The sequence below is a fragment of the Rhyacophila brunnea genome, unplaced genomic scaffold, assembly GCF_057557595.1.
Source record: "Rhyacophila brunnea isolate RB1 unplaced genomic scaffold, BYU_Rbru_1.0 scaffold_6, whole genome shotgun sequence".
Lineage (NCBI taxonomy): Eukaryota > Metazoa > Arthropoda > Insecta > Trichoptera > Rhyacophilidae > Rhyacophila > Rhyacophila brunnea.
Window position 1 is genome coordinate 10,684,386 of NW_028233276.1, and position 16,205 is coordinate 10,700,590.

At 33.9% G+C, this 16,205-nt stretch overlaps 1 protein-coding gene across 1 annotated transcript in view; it reads left to right on the top strand.

Annotated features, from left to right (window-relative positions):
• The window catches only part of Wdr62 (WD repeat domain 62), a 282,962-nt gene that overhangs the window by 48,997 nt on the left and 217,760 nt on the right, over positions 1–16,205 (top strand). The gene's annotated exons all lie outside the window — the stretch shown is intronic.

Sequence of the window (16,205 nt, forward strand, 5' to 3'; positions counted from 1 at the left end):
GACGATACAGTGAGTAGTGACACTTCTCTTCAAAACAAAAACACTAATAACACAGTGGTAGGTACCAAATAACATCTCCCTATGTTAAAACACGTTCTGTTGTTACAGGGCTTTATCATTGGTTATACATAAAAAGATGAAAAATGCTTATAGACGAGCTTACATTTTGGGGTCTAGGACGATTTGGCACCGGGACAACTGGACGCCACGGAATTCGGAAATAAATAGACGTTAGGTACTTATAGGTACTTTAAAAAAATATTTAATATTATTATTTATATGTAAATGATTATATTATGATGGTGAGAATGTAAATATGCAGACGTAAATAATGATTTAATCGTGCATATGTTTAAGTTCCAACGAAAAAAGAGTTTCTTTTATTTTATATTAAGCCATCGGCATGGTAATCCTCAATCCGCAATAAATAATACATTATGTTAAGAGTAAAATGAATTAAAACTACTAAGTAATAGATAGAAACTGATTAAAATACCTCGTCTACGTTCTTTATACGTGTCTACGACAATGCGGCGTCCAATTGTCCGGAGTCCAGTTGTCCCATTCCCTACATTTTGACAGGTTAAATTAATATAGTTCTTTCAATATTAATCTTCTATTTTCATATAAATATTTTTCAGATTTGCTGATATTTGTTATTTTGGACTATCTATTAGAATGCACGCTTAATGGCAAATATGATAGTTTATTTTAGATAAGTAACACTGCCAATTGCAGACAACAAAATTCTCATCATCATCGTTATAAGTGGGTCAAAAACCCAGGGTGCGTCTTAGCCTCCTCCATCTCTCCCTATCCCTTATCTCCTCCAGATATCTGCACCGGGTGTTCTAACGTCTTTGTTGATACCGTCCAACCACCGGAGTCTGGGCCTGCCAGTCGAACTCCGACTATCCTGTCTGGTATCCAGGATTCCCCTCTGGTGTTGATCAATGTTCATTTTTGCTACATGGCCCGCCCATCGAAGTTTACATAGTTTAACCAATGCGGAGGTACATTCTTCTTGTAAGAGGGCCAGGCTATGTCGAATACATTATTATAATCCTTCTAGTGTAGGTCCATTTATCCTACGCAGCACCCTTCTTTCAAATATATCGAGCTCACGCTCATCGGCCTCGATGACAGTCCAACACTTCGACTCGTAGGTTGATCGAATCGGCGTCTCGTATATTTGAAATGTTGTACGACGAGAGAGGTTGCGAGACTTTAGCTAATTTATTAGACCAAAGATGCACCAGTTCGCTGTTATGATTCTTTGATTTATTTCCTCCCTTATTACATTCTTGCTGTTTATCAGGGAGCCGACGTACACAAAACTATCGAAACACTCGAGGAAGTAGTCGTTGATTCGGAAATTCGGAGATTCGGGACTGCAAATAACATGATCTCCGTATATAGGTACCTAGTTAATTAAACAACCTAAGCAAGACGTCAGTGCAGGACGCCATGGACGGAATAATAATAAATCGTTATATTGCTAGTTGCTACCATTGAACCACTGTTGTATTATTTGTATTTACCATAGTACTTAATAATAAAAAGTACTTATCAAGTGTTGATACAAAAAGTTCCTATTGCCTACTAGGTACCTATATTATACCATAATAGTTTGATACAACATATTAATTGACTGAATCTAAAACCAATTCAAGTCATTGCATCTGCAGACTCTGATTACAGATATTGAATAGGGATTGATAAGTCCACATGCATATGTCATGTTAGTTGACTAGTCATAGTTGGAGATGGCCAACGAAAATAATACTTGTTGACTACGGAGAGGAAAGTCAAACAATAACGGTATGGAGAGAAATAAAATTAAGATGATCCATAATTATCCGATGTGGAAGCAGATGAAAGAGGCCTGCATCTAACAGCGGACGGCAACAGGCTGATAACAAATAATTACAAGATAAAAAGAATTTTTTATATACAACATTTTTAAATTTTCTGTTGAGTCATATAAACTTAGCTTCACTAGCTTAAACGATCAAAAAAATTTGTACTTGTTCATATTGATTTCCATAGTAACGCACGTTTATATTAATAATTTAGTTGCTAGGACCCCAGACCCCTAGCAACCAATAATTAATAGTGGATTGGATTACGGATTTCTTCCGAAATAACTTTTCATACAAAACAGAATTAACTGAAAATTAATTCAATTCTACTTAAAGATGGCTAAAAATATTAAAAAATACATTGGCATCGTGTTCTGATATATTCTAAAAGTTTCAAATGTCTAGCTAGTCGGGAAGTTGGTTAAAAATCGATTGCAAAATTTGTACTGGATAAACATCCACCGGACAAATAAGAATACGACCTAATAAAAACATTGTAAAAACGTTGTAAAATAGACATGTAGTAGGTAGGTACCTAATTAAAAAGATAATTACGAAACGTAAACAATCGTGATGGGTTCCGGATTAAAGAAACTATATTTTTGATGGAATTGAGCCAACGACCTGTCGGAATCCCTGATAAGAATACAAAACAACTTAGTAGATATTAAACTATTACGTCGAAGGTCGAAAAAATATGCCTCTCCTACTTTTCAACTGAAAAAGATAAGATATGAAAACACTAATAAATGAAAACAATCATAAATATGAATCCAGATAGCACTAATATTGTAAAAACATTGCTGTTTGAAGATTGATTTTGATATTGCCATAACGATTTCCATTTATCATCGTGAGTCAGTTTACGTATACGTTTATTATAATATAATACATACCTATTTTATTAGGTATTAGCGTACCTACCTTTTTTACGGTGATTAGTCATGGACCCTGAGGGCAAGGGAGCGGAGGCAATTTATTCCTTTGAAATGTGGTATTGAAGTTAAATGCTTCAAATTTCCTGAAAAGATCACAGGTGACAGAACGAACCAGTCAATCATACAGATACTCTAGTTAACCCTTTACTGCATGATTTTTTTTTTTTGAAAATTTTTATTTTTTCTTGGTGTCAAAATGCCTTGTGAATGAAGGAAAAATAATAAAAAAAATATTTTTCGAAAATTTCATTAAATTTTGTATGTTACTGCGTGGTGTCGCAGATTTACGACATTTGGAAATCTTAAATTTCAGTATGTCAAAATACAAAACCAAATGAAAACAATTATAAAAAACTAATGTACACACCTTATTTGATGTGTAGATATTTTTATTCAACCAATTTCAATCTTCTGTATATTTTTTTTTATTTATTTACAAATGCGGATTTTCGTGTACATACGAATTCGTCAACTGTCAAAGCAGAAATGCAGAGACTATAATGCAGAAATGCTTTATTTCTTGAAATGTCGAAACAAAATCGGTAAAGTAGGATGTTTATGGTAAAACAGTTTTCTAGGCATCGAAAAAGGATAGTATTTGATAATTTACACAGATGGCATTGACTATATCGAAATAGTTTGAAATGTCGCAAATTTGCGACACTATGCAGTAAAGGGTTAAGAGCATACTTCAATGAAACGGCAAATAATTTTCAACAATAAGAGGGACAAAATTTCGGACTCGTTGCCAATCGGAGAGCGATAAATCATACAGATACTCTAGTTAAGAGCATACTTCAATGAAACGACAAATAATTTTCAACAATAAGAGGGATAAAATTTCGGACTCGTTGCCAATCGGAAAGCGATAGCGAGCTGTGAGCACGTCAGTTTGTTTTGTGATGGCGTCGGAGGAATATATTCTTAAATCGTGTAAAGATGACTAAAAAAACGTTACGTATTTACTCGAAAACGAAAACATGTCAATGAATATATTATTATTACTAATATAACAATAAACATAACATTAAATGGACGCATGTTGAATTTTTATGACAAATTATGTTTTGTTCTGCATGCATCGTTTGCACAATCTGCGCGTCGCGTAGTCACGATCATTTTAGACCATGCCTCAGCTGAAGTATAGCCTGAAAGGACCGGTGCTGTCAATATGCCAATATAGTAGTGTTGACATAGTGTTCGTCACAGACTGGATTATCTGGAGAGACTGGTGGCTTTAGGTAGCTTCCAGGAAGGCGAAGTAGATAGCATCAGCATGCTCAGCTTTTATTTTACCATGAGAGGGGTGGAGAGTCTTGGTCTCACAAAAGATATCTGCATTTTTAAGTTGGTCACTATCCTCAGCCATGAAGGAACGATCGAGAAGTGTACTAAATTCAAAATGCTTATTTTTATTATCCGGAATTTAAAGGTCACACAATTATTGATGAAATCGACGTCAAGGGATTGGTATTTTCAAAATTATAAATTAAATTAATATTCCTCTTAAATATTATCCAAGCAGACTTAGATTTATCCGATTCAAATGTGTCCATGACCTTATCTTAAAAATCTAAACTCATTTTGATTTGATCGACAATAAATTATTCTTCATTGTCAGAAAAACATCTTGTCATCGCAATTTATCCATCGCTGGTCACTGCATTTTGTTTTGCGCCACGGGAGACGATCGCCAAGTCTTCAAATATTACGAATTTGACATCCTCCCGCGAGACGAAATGATGCAACAGTTGGAAGGTAGTTAATTACTGCTTCGAAATGAAACGCCCAACCGTAAGTAAATTGAGCGACGAATCCATTTCCAATTATTGCGTATTATGTATGTATATCTGTTTCTTGCATTGTGTTGTGAATTAAATGGTCCGACACGGGCAGACAGACGTCAATTAGGCTTGTCTTTTGTCTTCTCGATTTGCTCTCCTGCCTGATTCGTAAGTGCGTTTCGTCTCGGTCGCTTCTGACTGGTACCTCACCCAAATCAGTAGCTGACGGATGTTTTTTATGAATCAATTACATACTTGTATGGTAGGTATGCAGCGATGATGTCAAACACTGCGAATTTATTATCGAATACACAGTACAGATGCTAAATCTATAACCAGCTACGTGTATTTCGTGTACGCTGGATAGTTAATTGTCGTTAGTATTTTTAAGGGATTTTTTAAAATGTGCGGTACAGTAATTCTGCCAGTGGATGCGTGCATAACGAAGAACCGTCATGGCCGATTCAAAAATCGAAAAACAATTTACACATCCATACGGTTACATGCAATTGTACGTATTACATTTAACCGTAGCACACAGTTCACCGTGAGCTGTCTTACCGGAAAGAGGTGACTGTATAGTGTTGAGATAAAAAAAATAACGCGTCGTTAGTGGAGCATTGCAGGCAGTAATGTTCCAATTTTATTACTTACCACGTTTTTATTAGCTCGCATTCTTGTTTGTCCAAGATTTGTATTGGACGATTGAAGATTTTTAACTAATTTCCCGACTAGCTAGACATTTGAAACTTTTAGAATATATCAGAACACGATTAAAATGCATTCTTTTAATACGTTTAACTATCTTGAAGCAGAATTGAATTCATTTTCAGCTAATTCTGTTTTGTATGGAAAGTTATTTCGGAAAATATACGTAAAAAGTAAAACACTATTATTGGTTGTTAAGGGGGTCCTAGCAACTAAATTTTTAATATATACGATGGAAATCAATATGAAATGTCAAAATGACATTTCAGTATTCTATATTTATTCAGTGTTTCTATCAAGTACAAAAAAAGTATTTATTTGTTAAGTCAAGAATTCTTAAGTTTATATGATTCAACAGAAAATTTAAAAACGTGGTATATAAAAAGTTCTTTTTATCTTTTAAGTATTAGATTCAGTACGAACATTAATAATTTGATAATAATATTTACGAGCAGCTACCAGAATAATTAATTTATATACGTATATACTGTGTGATTGCATTTCTAATTTACTTAAGTAGTACTTCATATCCTTGTATTCCGGTAGTTTTTTTATTATGTACGTATTTTTAAGTGTTTTATTTAGACATGAATTTAATCTCAATACTATACGACCAACTATTTCCGATACAACATCTCACGATGAGCTGTGAATTTCCGGATACGCAAAAAAACCACCAACCTTTCGGCTGTCTGCCAAGCGCGCTGCCAGATGCACAATTACTTACTAAAGCCGCTGTGGAAAACGTAAACATTTTCCAGAACGCTTTTTACTAAATTTGTACATACAGCTACTTGATAACATAGAAAAGGGTGGACTAGGTGTAAATCGCTTTAAACAAAAATCGCCAGTTGACACTTAAATTTAGCACTGCATTCGAAGCATCAAAAGACATCATAAATCATTTATTACGTACTCAGGCTATTTTGTCGTTTATGTACAAATGTGTCTTGAAGACTGTAACCGTGAGCAATGTTGTGACTGTTGTGAGTGTGTGGAGAACTTTAGTGGAATTGAAAATGGGGTGGTTTATGTTCATGGCATGAATTCCGTACACAGTTACCATATAGGGATGACGGCGATATTGAGGATTACGGAAATTGAGAACAAAACAAAAAGTTTCACTTCTGTCGCTATTTTTTTCTGTCGTTAACTTATTTATCGGCATCTAGTGGCGAAAGCATCTATATAGAAAACTCTATATCAAATTGATGATTTGGCTTGGGATCGTTTTCCACCCTGTCCATTCTCAACCGTGAATTATTTTATTTTCGCTAGTTGTATGTTGTGTTATCATTGCTATATTATAATATAATGTATGAAGAACCTGAAAAGTGAAACCACGTGAAAATAGCCAATCGGTCCAACTGAAGGTCGCACCGACTTGAGTACCTCTTTCCGTTCGTTTCGGCCGACATAGATATCACTCTCTGAGGATGTATTATGATATTGGAATCACGCGATCCGTCAAACATGTGTGACTATTCGACTAAGCGCGAAGTTAACATAGATTTTCAGTTGTATTTTTTACATGTACCTAAATATCATATTTATACATTTGTGTCATGAAGAAACCGAATAGTGAATCCCGGTCTCAAATAACGATAATATGCTTATCTAAAAATAATTATAAATACTCGTATATAAAATGAAATATGTTAGTAATTTCCGTAGTATTATTACTACGCCCTAAAGCTAAAGCCACGGAAATAAATTAGCTAAGGAAGTGCTCCAATATCTCGAATTTTTAGAGAGAGACCTTCGATTTGCATAATTTTTGCACATGTGAGTGGGGAGAGGTTCGTAAAAGATTTGAAAAATAAAAGACCTTCGATTTGCATAATTTTTGCACATGTGAGTGGGGAGAGGTTCGTAAAAGATTTGAAAAATAAAAGATTGAACACACAATTTTATCGAATTTCATAGAATAATATTGGCACATAATTTAAGTGAGGGTTACTTAATTCGGTTACATTGTGGTAGGTAACAGATTAAAAGAGTTAGTGATTCAAGAACTGAGGTTAACTTTTTTGTTTTCACTGTACACTCCGTTCGAAACATCACTTGTTATTTAATTTTTTATGGCGAGTGACAGGTTTTTTATCATTTATACAAGACACGGCGTTTATAATATTAACCTCAATGGGAATCTGAATAAATTTGGAAAAGGGCACCTCGGTCCCTGGCCGAGCGGCTGGCGCGGAAAAACAAAACTTGTGTTCCCTTTTGCAGGGTAGGATTTGAATGAATATCTTTCGAATTTATCCCGTTGTGACGCGCTTACTTTTAAAAACGTCTTTCCTACGTATCTACTTCAGTAAAACATGCCAAAGGAGCTTTCTTTCTATTATTATTGTGAATTGGGCGAATGCTCGCCGAGTGATTTTTTCTAAGGGTGCTGGCCCGAACCAGTGGTTGTGAACTCCCGATTCGGGATTCGAAACCCTTTGTACGTAATATTCATTTGTTATTTGACTGTTTTAGGTGTTGAATTCAGACATTAATAAATTTAGTGTCATTCATTTGGTATTTATTCAATTAAATTAATAATACAATTCATTTCCACCATGAATTGACAGTTAATACAATCAAATTTTAATGACGAGGAAGTTTTCATGTACTTTGATAGAAAAAAATCTTAACTGATGGAACAATTAAATTTAAAACAAATGAAAAATGATTTAACTGTACTTCATGTGATATTTAATTTATTTTATTATTCTACGTGGCGGTGTCTAGACGATACAGACAGTATTAAAATTGCAGCTAATTTCGTTAATTATATTATTTGTTCGCTACAAATTGTTGAAACCAATATAATATTGTTTTTTTTCTCGTCTTACATCTGCGAGTAAATAGAAATGATTATCTATCGTCAGAGCAACAAGATGACAAAGTATGAAAACCTGAAAAACGAGACGGGTAGATAAGATACATGCCGGATTATCCCAGTAACCGGTATGCGGCCAGTCACAGTCACTCAGCGGACTCCTTAAAACCTGTCTGTAACCTACGTGACCGATGTCATCCTATCTCCGGTCAACTTGTCAACCATTCGCGACATTTCGCCTGTTTGTATCACTGGTATTCTGTCTGAACCTGGTTTCTTTTATATACGTGTGTGCAAATGCAAAGCTCAATGACCGCATTTTGCTTAAAAGGAAACGTTAGGAGAACTTCATGCAGGCGTATTCTTACAATCCGTGAGCCAGATTTGGCAACTCATAATAACCTCTCCATAATAATGAACAATAGACGTGCATACTTTTTAACAGCTAACGTTCAGATGAAGAATTCTTCTTAATCGTCAGTAGATTTCAATAACCCTGCTAAAAGTTTATTGTTTATTTTTTGTACACTTATTTATTAAAGCACATATCACATCCGCCATAACCGGCATTTGGCGGTCATGCGTAGTTAAGTGCAATATATATATATTAAATTTTAATTTTAACAAAAAATATCTGTCTAAAGCGAGGCTGATCAATTCCGAGAAGGCATTTCGTACTTGCAATGGTACGGCGGGATCAGTATAAATACATTCCCACAAAACACATCGTCATTCGGAATTATTTAAAAACACAACAACGCCTGTAATTTGGGAAATGGTGATGTGAAGCACCACACGGTCCTTAACCCTAGCTATAGGTGGTAACATCGTGGCCTGGGGGCCCATGATTGCATCTGACAGATTCATTTAAGAGTTGTGTATTTGTAAAAAATGCCCTTCTGCGCATAACGAAATCGATATTTTTGACAAACACCTAGGAAATAAATAAATTTTGAATTTTCTCCTAATTGACCCAGTCCGATTTTCATGAAGTTTGTCAACAAATTTAATGGTTTACTGCTTGGCAATACCATGTATTTCATATTCATTGTCAATTTGTTTTTTATTATATTAATATTAATACTTTCGACCGCAGGTACTTGATGGAATTTGAATTTAAATTCTAATGGATTCAAGCTCTGTACTATTCCATTTAAGTCGTTTTTTGCGACCCGGGTTTCGCTATATCCGATTTTTGTTATATCCTATATGATGTTTTACATATGAGACTATATTATGGTCAATTGTATTGACACAAAATTTATATATGTTTGTATGAGATTATATATGTTTGTATGAAAGTCTATGGATGAGGATTTAGGTATGTATAGTTGTATAATATATTTACATATATATATATTATATTAGGTGAGTTATATATTATATTATATTAAGCGAGTTTATATGTATACTTTTGTTTTTGTTTAAAAATAATGTTATAAAAGTAGGTACCTTGTAAGAGTATTATTAAAGACTAATATCTCATTAGTTAACTCGATTAATTATTTTTCTTAGAATTGACGATTTACACCTCTTGAGTGTAGTATTTTTATTGATATAAAGAATTTTGACCTATTATTAGGTTTGACGATTTATTATAATAATATACCGTCCAGTGTATTGTTATTAATAAGATAGGGTTTTTACTAATTAGGTTTTTTACTGACACTTCAGCTATTCATAATTTGTTTATTGTATTTTTTGTTGTAATTTCTGACTAAATAGGTAGGTAATGGAGTTTTTACCTACTTTATTGTATTGATTTACTATATAAGGTAGAGTTAAGGGTGTTCGTTGTCAGTGTGTGTTTGCCTTTGGTGAGTGTACACGACGCCTGAAGATGCCGAAAGGCGAAACCCGGGTCGCAAAAAACGACTTAAATGGAACAGTAACGAGCTTGAATCCATTAGAATTTTTTGTTTTTTATTGATTACTGCAGTAGATAGGTATTGTTTATATTATCTATTTTAGGTCATCGTTCTTCAATTCTTAATTCTGATTGTTATTAAACGTAAATAGATAACCATTATTCATTGATTACCTGCAAAAGTTATTAGAGAAAAAACAGCTACTGTGCAGGTGTATCTTACAACAGAATTACTGTGTACCTACCTACCTAGCAACAACTCTTCAAGATACGGCTGAATAGATGGAATATTGCTGAGCAATCAAATTTAATAATATTAAGGTGATTGATGAAAGATATCTCAACGTTAGACCATTTATGATGTGTATGTAGGTTCGTAATTTATAGATAATAATCTATTTATGATAAAACTTCATTTTAATTTTTGCTATAATGACATTAAGTTGAGTATCAATGTTTTCTGTCTTTCTCATTTTGATAAAATCAGGCCTGTGTTGTTAATAATCTCACACTATTATAAGTAGTTAATATCATTGGTAATATTAGACTCAAACGATTAGTATTTTATTAACGCCATTTATAAATACTATCGATTTTTAACGAAATAATATTAAATGGCGAAGGAAATTTTCAAATAATATAATGTTATTGCAATTATATATTGATAATGATATTATGATGACCGAAATAGCTAAAAAAATTATCTATGCATTATTAATTTAGTTGACCATGTCAGATCCTAATAAAATTATATGGGCATCAACAGAGTGGATGTTTGTATTAACAGGTTTTTGTTTTTATGAGAAATTGATGTTAACCACTTGCTCAACCAATCCATACTCGGACTTCAAACACATTGAAAATATTATTTAATATATCGTTAATATTATACTGCTTTAAAATCGATTTCTATCTCAATGAATGACATTATCAACTGATGACAACACTTGTTTCACAGTCACATTTATTTTTGTTGTGTCACTAGTTGTGTCAATCTTTTTTTTGAATCGATTGATAAGTTATTTCTAATCGGGCTAAACGGACATTATGCTAAACGTAAAGCCTAAGTCAGGGAACACGCATTAATCTGTTCTGTAGTCTCAGTAACAGAAAGGTTCAGTCTGGTATGGAGAGTTTCATGATGGGCATAACGCGTAAGGTCAATAATGAATTAATAAAGGCAACTAACAACGGTACCTATGCGATGTAGTTAATAGAAGCTACATTTTTGTTTACATTAAAATGGGTACAACGTGGGTTCTAATCACTAGACCAGGGTAGGCGAACATTATTTCTCAAACATTATTTTTCGACTATGACGTGCCGAGCAGTTTTATTATGGGGAAAAATTGTTTAAATCAAATGATTGAAAAATATGATGTTCTAAATACCACTGAACATAGCACACATATAATAGCTTTATCACTTTTTTCAATTACGCCATACATTTCGGTCTACCAATTTTAAAACTGTCCTCCAGAATTACTACTACCAGCTCCAACAAGTTTTTGTTTCTTATTTGGTAGTTTGGTATATCCATTTTTGTGGGTAAAAATGAAATCGTTTGTACTATATTACTTAGTATAATGTTTGAGGCTTTCACGGTTGTTTTTTATCGTAGTATATTCTTGGGTTTTCACCGTGTCTCCTTCTTCCTTCTTTACTCGACGTTTCGGGCTCGTTGCAGAGGCCATTATCAAGAGATATGTTTTGTGATGAAATGTAGTGCAGGTGTGTGAATGTAAACGTTGCTCTAAGAATGTCAAAAGGAATCCGATTATCTAAGAGCAAACGTTGCTCAGAGTAATCTGTCAATCATTACGACCGGGGATACCGGCTCGAATATTAGATTTACAATTACAAAACATATCTCTTGATAATGGCCTCTGCAACGAGCCCGAAACGTCTAGTAAAGAAGGAAGAAGAAGACACGGTGAAAACCCAAGAATATACTATATTACTTAGTTTGGTTTTTTACCCACAAATTGACACCAGAATTGGTCCGATCAGATTAGGCATTCTCTCGCTATAATGGTCTCAAGCATTGCAAATCGAACAAAATCAGAGGTTTGCGGCGCGGCTTCCCCCGCCGCCTGATGAGGTTATTGCGATAATATTATATGTGACACATACAGCCTAAGGACCGACCTATGCAATTATATATTTATATTAAGAGGACGTTCTACAGAATTGGCCTTGAGAATTGAAAATATGATTTTTTAACATGTGGTCCATAATATCTGGTCTACTAGTTAATATAAAAAGGTCGTGTCAAAGTTGTTTGTGTTAATAAATTTGCTCTGTGACTGATCCGACTCATATTTCACATTTATTTCATCAGGGCTGTCGAAGACATAAATCATAATATATATTTATAATTTTAAATTTTTATTTATAATATATATTATTTAAGTTTTGTGCATCTAATGCCGGGTCCACACTGGCAACAAGTTAATTTGCTGGCAACCTCGTTAGATTTCACGATAATTATTGTAAAATTTCTTAAGCAATTATGGTAAGTATCGTAAAATTTAATGAGGATGCCAGCAACTTGTTGCCAGTGTGGAAATGGCTTAATATCCACTGTGGTTCACGTAGTGGCATCCTGGGGTTAGCTAATTCAGGAAGTCAACACCCATGATAGAATTTTTTCCAGTTTTGGTTGCATTATATTCCAAAACTCTTCTGTAAAAATCGTTTCCGAGTTTATAAATGGAAATTTCTCGGTGTACATAGTAAACAAACCTACGAATAAAAAAGACAAAAAGGAACATACTGATTCATCGCAGTAAAATCTGGTTATTCAAATTCGCCATTTTGAAAAGCGACGATTTTGCGTAAACAAATATCACGTGGTCTGTACGTGTGCGGCAAACTTCGAATGTGTTTGTAATTTTGTGCAAAGTGCGAATGTAATGTTTTCAAATAATTGATATGGATTAATTATACCATCGTATTATTTTCTCGAAATCATAAACATACTATAATAGTATTTGAGTATCAACCTATGTTCAATTTGAATTGGGTTATAATAATAATATACCCGTATATATATCAATAGTATGTTTGCTACAAAATCCACCCAAGTTATCAGTACGTACTTGCACAGGTTTGATTAAAAACCATGATGAAATTAACATTTAAAAAATATGAATGCTTAATATTATTTTGACAGCCCTGTTTTCTGATCGGCTTCATCTCGCAGGTGTTCATAAAATAATAATAATTCTCCGCGCGGCAGAAATTATCAGTAATAATAATAATATTTCTTGAAATAAAATCTCCGATGATTAGTGATTTTTGCGAAAAGATCGATTTAAATTGACGTAGTTACGACGCCGAGGTCCTTTTTATACTGAATTATATTTGAACGGCGGGCTCTTCAGCGGGCCCTTAAGCGTAATTATTAGTCTTGAAGAGTATTTGCCTGTTATTTTTTATACGATGCGATTTGTCATTTATTATTATTAGAGGTTTTTTTTTCTCTTCAAAATAAAACTTTCGCGTGCCATACAAAATCATCTCGCGTGCCACTAGTGGGGCGCGTGCCATAGGTTTCTTCGCCGCTGCAGTAGACGATCTCAGAAGATAGGTCTTCATCTACCAGTGGATTTATTTAGGCTGATGATAATCAAATTTATTTATTTTACATATAATGAACATAACAAATTATAAATTCAAAGCGTTCACGACATGACATAGAATAAGTGTTAACAATTTTTTACAATAAAAATACAGAGAACTGTGAGTTAATAATACAACAAGAAAAAAAGAAGAAAAGAAATAAAATAAAATAACAAAAATAAAAGTAGATGGAAGCACACAGAGTGAACTATTGATAGACCCTATCTTAAAAACTTATAAAACAACGTCCACCTAAATTCACCCTCACGTAAGTGGAATATATCAATATCCGAAGCTCTTTCATTAAACATGGTTATTGCTCTCCCAATTGGCATCACTAATGGCAGGCTAGTTTTGCACCTTGGGAGAACAAACAACGGATGCCCTCGATTCCTAAGGTATAATCAATTAGTACGTATACTCTCTCTATATACCTATATAAAATATACATGTTTTCCATCGAAAATTTACAACACAATGAAGTGTTTAAATATAGCTATCACTGAGCCATAAGTTCGTAATAATCTAACAACTAACTAAATTAATAAAAAAAAATATTTTACCAATTTGGACGGTCCAGCTATGCTCATTTAGCCACTTATCTATCAGTCCAGCAGAGTGGAGTGGAAACGCGTCTGATGAACTCGGCGAAGAGACGAACCACTTCTTTGACTACTTGGTCATCATTAAATTGTCAGTCAGCTCTGATTCCGTTACTTGCAACGTCTCGTTCTATTTTGCTATCAACTTTATGATTTTATTACTAGATTGAGGCTTTGATCGAATACGTGTGAAATCTCGTAAAATGAGATTGTCGTAACTATAACAATGCGAATAAGAAAAGTAGTTAAGCCACGTGTTTTAACCATTCTTTTTTATTGGCTCTATAATCGGACGTGGATCTTGGCTTACCGAAGAGGTTTATTAACAAATCTCTTTCTAAAATAAATAATTTAAGCAGCTGATTTTATACCCTAGCAAATTAAAGTACCTACCTACTAACACAGCATTATTCACAGCATGAGATATCGAATTTCCTTGATTATAATATTTAACTTCTGTGGTTCACTCAATCCAACTTTAATTCAGTAAATACTGTTTAATATTTTTATTCTTCCAAATCGATCTTATAATTATTATTAATTACCATATAAGCCAGTAGCGAAGGGTGGAGGTAGGCTATTACGATCCCCCATTAATAATGCACATTAAACTTTGTCAGTCATACGTATTTGTTTTTATTGAACTAAGACTACAATATATAGATGGTGCTGGTCAGTTTTAAAAAATAAATTAAACCTTTCCTAAAATAAACCATAATAGTTTTGGTATACTTTGGGCGAAATGACACTTTTTCATTCATACTTATTTGTTTTCGTTGGATTAAGAATACATATTACACATATTGTTGGTTCATTTGTTCATTTCAACAAAGTGTAATAGATAAAAAAGTATTATTCTATCTATCTATAAGATATCCAACGTTATGTATGATTTAATTGCATAATTTTAGATATGTTATAGATAAACGAGTATTTTTTTGTCTATTATCTATTATGGCTTGGTTTTCGCAATGTTTAATTGAATTGTAAAAACTAACCATCACCATCTGTAAATTGTAAACTGAAGAGAAACTGTACATGCGTAGTATTAAGTACTAATATAAGCCCAATGGCAATAGTGTAGTAGTATGAGTGAAACAATCACAGAAACCCCAGTCTTGACAAAATCACAAACCATATCCTCCAATGGTTACCACACATTATTCTATTCGTAATCTATTTCTCGTATTGTTTGGATGGGAAGTTCGTACAAACTGGTATTTCCTGTTGTATGCCAATGGCATATTATATTTTTCAATATTCTGAAAATTGAGCTTATTTACGAGGATACGCCGTTGCTGCCTTCTAACTCAGCCTTAAGGCATAAAGCCCACCAAAAAAGCGTTCGGTGCGCTCACTACTGAGTAGGCCCCCTCCCACCCGCGCATTACCCTTCACCTATGTAATAAGGGGCTCAAGGAGCACAAAATAATTATTATTATCAGCGTCTCTCATAACAAAGCAATACAAATATTATTAAATTTCTCGGGGCTTGTAATTAATATCGGACATGCAATAACTAAACAAAGAGTTCACTGTTCTTATATAATGGCTTCTCGCCCGTCTGTCGACGACGCTTCGTGGAGCGTGATTTTGCTTGCCGTGTTCAATGAATGGACTACGTTGTATTTTCGTTAATTCGTATCGCTGAGAAGCGAAAAACGGTGACTCATGGGGCAGGCGGGCACAAGGCGTCGTCAAATCCAGTGTGCGCTGGCGTATTTGATTACGTTGTATTTTCGATGATTCACATAGAAAATGCGCGAGCGCCCCGCAAGCCTGCTTTAGTGGACTTTATGCCTACCACTTAGGTACATGATTCTTTTTAAAAGATCGTTCATCTCATTGGGGAAATCACGTAAAAAGTATTGAACATACAATATACATAACTTGAAAACACCTTAGATAAATATACCCACTAGAAAAAATCCCGTCGAGTTTCGTATTTTTTTTTCAAATATGATTTTTTTCTAGTGGGTATATATCTGAG